At 44.3% G+C, this 5,904-nt stretch overlaps 1 long non-coding RNA gene across 1 annotated transcript; it reads right to left on the bottom strand.

Annotated features, from left to right (window-relative positions):
- Positions 1 to 406: 406 nt before the first annotated feature.
- LOC125756667 (uncharacterized) lies at positions 407 to 5,704 on the bottom strand. Its single transcript, XR_007414674.1, has 3 exons — positions 5,559 to 5,704; positions 5,443 to 5,493; positions 407 to 439 (listed from the first exon to the last, which is right to left on the bottom strand). It is a non-coding gene; the product is annotated as an uncharacterized LOC125756667 (long non-coding RNA).
- Between the last annotated feature and the right edge of the window lie 200 nt (positions 5,705 to 5,904).

The following is a 5,904-nucleotide window of genomic DNA, read 5'->3' as shown; positions in this document are numbered from 1 at the left end:
CGGCGTTAGTCGTAAGCAGTAACCGAAGCAACGGAACGATCTGCTGATTCTCGTCGGCCACGAGGAAATGTACTAACATGGAGGCTTGTTTCCTGCAAACCTTCTTTCTTCATCCCAATTTCCTCAATCTCAGCAACACAGCACTCGAAAATATGTTAGCATTTTCGTTCTTATCAGCCGCCACACGTTGATATGTACGCTCCTTGTCTACATGCGGAGCGCGCTTAGCCTTCAACATGGCGGAAATGCACACAGCGGCCGCTAGATGGCAGCAGATTTTGCATAAGGTCTATAGGTGCCATGTGTCCAAACTGTCGCAATCTAGTGATGAAAAGAAATGCCTACCACTCATTATGGCTTGCCCGGGCTTGCAGGAAGTATGCTCCTATCTTGTACAGCAATCTGTCCTCTGTGTCGGTGCCATGAACAGCTCTCATCGCTGATACATGCATAATAGATACCACAAGGAAATGTTGATTTTCACTCAAGACAAACCCAACCACACACAGATAGTGAGTACCAAACATGTCTTCAGGCAAGTCTATATTCATATAATAAAGAGATCGATCCTTGAATGAAGGGATCAGGGTGCAATAAGAACAGGTATTAGTGGACCAGCCACTTGCAGACTATTGAAAGAGTGCCATTGCGTGTTCAACATTCACACATGTACACAGTAAGCAATCAGTCATGGGCACGTTACCAGTAAAATGTAACAGTGTTACAGTTACCTAAGCCAAAAAAGTGGGATAGGTTTCAAACAGGAGAAAGTGCCTCAGACAGGCTGGCCGACGTTTCCATAGGGGGACCTATCTTTATCGAAGGCACCTTGTCATCCTTGGCGTGTTAGTTTTAAAGGGTTAGTGTTGACGTCATGTCTAGCGGTGGTGCTTGTCGCTGTTGGTAATTGCTGCCTGGAAAGAGAAAACTAGAGAGAGGAGTGTAGCCCTTGCCACATCATTTCAAGAAAGTTTGCAACGGCGCTCAGGCCTCTCATCTCAGAAGTAAGGGTAGCTGCAAAGAAGGAAAAAAAAAGCAAGAAAAAGGAGAGAAAAAAAGAAAAAAAAATGGAAAAGGGGGGGGGGGTTCTACTGAGCGAGAGCCGTCAAAGGCAAAAAAAAAAGAGTGGAGTATGAAAGCCACTTGGAAAGGCTGCAGAAGGGCGGCACGTCTAGCCCTCACAAAGGGCTGCAGAAGATCGTGGGTAAGGCAACTACAGGCGGGGAAAGCGGGCGGCGTACTTTTAAAAGCCCACATGTGGAATTTAAGTGATATTGAGAGGGGTGTCTGAAAAACACGTGCTTGATGGGTGAAGTCATTGGCTCTGTTAAAGTAACTGTTACAGTTACAGTTACAGAGTTTCCAAAAGTAACCTGTTACAGTTACAGTTACTGTGACAAGTAACGTCGCTACTTTTCCGTTACTGTATAAAATAAATAATAGATTACAAACCAAACGATAGAATTCATTTACAGTTGAAACCCGCAATAACGAAATCGGCGGGGTAAGCACAAAATTTCGCTCTTGCGGGAATTTCGTTGGCGCGAGAATGCGGCAGAAAAGACATGGAATTTACAAAAAACACATTTTATTTCCAAAATTCAGTAAGTTTGCTTTCGCGGGCCTTACCATGTAGCAATTTCATGCCTCTCGATCGGGAATCTCGTTTGCCACGGCACAAAGTTCGCCCACGCACTGGTCAGTGCGTGGGCGGCATCTTCGCAGGCAGCGAAATCGCACGAAGCAATCTCAACACACAGTTAACGTTGCACCAAGCGGCTAAGCAAACGCTACACAAATGGCTCCCCACACGCGACCATGTGCGCGCAAAGCCGACAAAGCCAAGCTCAGAGCCAAGCAAACCAGCGAAACTCCATGAAGAATGTGGAGCCTGCGATAACGAGCAGGTTTTTCGGCAAGCCATCATTATCATCATCACTGTCGCCAGCTTTGTTTTTTTGTAAACAATGATGGCGGCTGCTTCTCAATTGCGCTGTAGCGATAGTTCTGCAAAATTTAAGTGCAGCATGAATGCATTTCAGCAGTTTTCGAATGTAGTTAATGCTGCGAGAGTAGATTATTTGCGCACTCGCGTTTCAAAAATATCGTTATTGAGTGAATGTGGTATGAATATCTTTCGTCGTCGTGAGTTACGAAATGCATGGAATCTTATGGGCGTTCGCCGGTGCTCCGAAAATATTTCGTTGCTGTGAGAATTTCGTTCCCGCGGGATTTCGTTATCGCGGGTTTCGACTGTATTAAATATGTACGAAGGCATGCGGGCAGTCAAAATTGCACGTGGTAAAACCCTAGACGAAGTAAACCTAATAGGGGGCCAAACACAAGCATTTGTTGTGTACACCTCATTTTGTTGCATCAATTTTGTTGTTCATGCACCGTTGGTGAAAAAGGGAATTTATTTGCAAATAATAACAAATGTCCTCTGATACTCGAAATGGAAAATGTGGTTGATGCACTAGAACGACAGCAGTATCATAGGATGTTTATTAACGACACCCAGAAGCGCATGCGAATAGCAACGGAGAGTGTGTGACGAATGAAGACGACGTCCATTGTGTCTGTTCCATATATATGTTCAAGGTGTATCAGACCCTGTTCGGTTAGCTTTGCGTCCGCTGGGCATACAAACCGTTTCTAAGTCCCGTTCTACTCTGGGGCATGTGTTCGCGAAACCCAAAGATTGCACACCTGCGGACGATCAGAGTAGGGTGATATACAAGCCCGATGCGGGCATTGCGACGCGACTTGCATCGGCGAAACGGGAAGGAAAGAATCAATGAGGCTTAAAGCGGGATGTTGTTAAAGCAACTCATGCAACGCATTCTAAGACGGAGCTTGTTTAACACTTCCGGAGAACAGGGCATAGCTTTGACGTAAACACTGTGACGACGCTGGCTCGTGAACGAAGGTGAGGGGAAGAAACTCCTGGAATCGCGGTTCATTCGCCGCGACGCATCGGCTTGCAATATAGTTACTGTATATGGCACCTTTAGGAGCCATGTCGTAGCATATACAGTAACTATAGTCGGATACAACTTAAGAAGTCAGGAGAGACTAAAGAAAAGAAATAGTCCCGCTCATGCACGCGCCGATGTTCTCCAAAGGCGAAGCCACCGCCATCCCGCTCATGATGTCCGTCCCGAGTGTGCGCCCATTGGTGCAGACTTGTGTTCATCTGCCTTTGAGGAGAAAATGCCGCTGACTTCTAAAGTTGTATCCGACTATAACATGCAACAACCACATTCCCCTACTGGTTTACACGGACGTATGGGACACTGGTCGATCTCCGCAAATTTTTTTCTTTCTTTCCTTTTCTTTTTCTTGTTGCCAGTGTATACTGAGGATGTCACATGCATAGGAGGCGAAACGTCCATGTGATTTTGTTAATAATTGTTGTATTAAGTTGGAGTAAACCTTTTACAATTAGTTTCAAAGAGGTTTTGAAAAATTACTTTGTTCACGGTATTTGTGCCTCTCAACCGTTTCGCGCTCTGCTGCTTTCTAGCCATCAGTCAAACACGATTATTGCGCAGCCTCGGACGAAGGAGAATATAAACTTGGCGTCGTGATGTTCCACCGGTACACCAAGAACCGAGCTAGAAGCTTAAGTGACAAAAAGGATATATATACGCCGGAAAAAAAAACTACTTGAATTTAGCAAGTTGTTCAGTTCCAACATGATTGACTTACGACATGTAGTTTACAAGTAAACTTAAGTTGTGTTAAAGACTGACTGCTGACCTCGGTCTTCTGCAGGGTAGATAATTCTCTAAGCGACCTCCACCCCTAAATTGGTAGGGGAGCCGTGCTGTGGAAAGATGAAAGGTGGAGAGGATATGGGAAAGTAACTGTAACGGTATTTCCCATTACAGTTACTCTGTAAAAAAGTAACAGTGTTACCGTTACAAGTTGCTATAAATTAAAAGTAACTAGTTACAGTTACAAGTTACCGAAAAAAGTAACTAGTTACCGGTAACGCGTTACTAGTAACTAGTTATTGCCCAAGACTGTAAGGAATACCCGAAATATGCACATAGCCCTATGGGCGATCCACATGAAAATAACGATATGCACACTTTTATCGAAATATAAAAAAATGAAAGAGTGTGCGGGTCCATGTGCACTTGGTGTGAGGTGGGAATGAGCCATGCATATTGTATTGCATCATGAATGTAAGCCATTCAGGGAACAAACTTTTGGTTCTCTAAAACGAATTCCCGTGTAGTTTGTCTTGTCGAGTTGAGCGGTCAATTTGATTTCATTTTAAGTTATGTAAGGCCTTCACAAAACCAATAATATTTTCCAACTTTCTGTGAACTTCTGGAAACATATATGAGAATTGAGACCTTTTTCTTTTAATTTATGACCTTACAAAGCTCAATAAACCCTAAATCACTGCATACTAAACCTTGGTTATGCATTTAAGTAAGAGAGCAATATTGGTACTATGCTGAGTAAAAAAAAGCGTGAAAATACAATAACTTAAAGCACCACACAATAAAGCAACATTCTCGCAACATGAGCACAATCTAAGTTATTTGTGATAGAGAACCTCGTGTGCTTAAAGATGCTAAGAAAAAATATATAATGGCAGAACACAAGCTCACGCATATTTTCTCAAACACACAATATTGAAACAAAGAGTAGCATGTGTTAGCTTAATTAACCTAATTGAATTGACATATTCGTCTACTAACACTATTTGATATAAACATGTGCTTCTTCACATTAAGTACGCATTTGTTGGAGTGTGCACTTAGTACCAGTACGTAACGTAATTCACTCAAATACATTACTTCGAGTGAGCTCCTTTAAAACATTTATGAGGCAGCTAGGTTAAAATCCTAACCACAAAACAACTGCATGGATTTCTGGCGAAAAGCTCGGGGACGCAACCACGAAAACATATCCTTCATCGTGTGCGCGTGTCAGGGCTGTGTGTTTTGCTATCACGTCAGGGGCGTAGCCAGAAATTTTTTTTGGGGGAGGTTCAACCATACTTTATGTATGTTTGTGCGTGCGTTTGTATGTGTGCGTGCCTATATACGCAAGCAAAACTGAAAAATTTCGGGGGGGGGGGGTTGAACCCCCCCAACCCCCCCCCTTGGCTACGCCCCTGTATCACGTCCCCAGTCTTGTGATAATTTTGCGTGTTATTGCCGAGTTTGGTGAACTCTCGCATCACCACAGTGAACACATTATGGGACGACCCCATGTGTTTAAAAGCACACACTTTCTAACGGCGACAAGGGATTCTAGAAACACTCTCAAGCGATCTCGTACAGTAAACAGTCAAGGAATAACAGCACAACGACACGAGGCCTGCATGATCGAAGCATAAGATTGCGTAGCGCAATGCGCATCCTTCAAACATGTCATTTATGGTGGTGTATATAAGTGCACCCAAAGCACAAAACATACCTGCCTATCGGGTATCTGTTGATCATCCTCGCTGTGCCAACACGACGGTTCCTGCAAACAGCTGTCATGCAATGAAGTAACAAAGTTACGTAGTTCAGCGACCTTCTTCAACTTACCCAAGTTTGGCATTGGCACTCTTCACAGTCGCTCGTCAAAAGGCTCAAGCTTCCGCTCCTGTGGAACCGCGGTCGCCGCTTGTCAAAACACTCGGACGCGGATTGTCTTCGGAAGTACACTCGATCACTCGATCAACGTGAGTAATCGATGAACGAAGCAAGAAAGCACTTTTGAGCGCGGACACAAAGCTGTGCGTCCCGTGAGGCTGTGTTGAGTGGCAACGAACAACGACCATCATCCGCCACTGGATCAAGGCAGGAGAGCGCCCCAACACGCGGAAAATGCCCAGTCGACGAATGTCGCGTACGATAAGTACGCAATAAACGCACACAATACACGATAAAC

This window comes from Rhipicephalus sanguineus, unplaced genomic scaffold (genome assembly GCF_013339695.2).
Source record: "Rhipicephalus sanguineus isolate Rsan-2018 unplaced genomic scaffold, BIME_Rsan_1.4 Seq4303, whole genome shotgun sequence".
NCBI lineage: Eukaryota > Metazoa > Arthropoda > Arachnida > Ixodida > Ixodidae > Rhipicephalus > Rhipicephalus sanguineus.
This window is presented reverse-complemented; position numbering and strand designations above follow the sequence as displayed.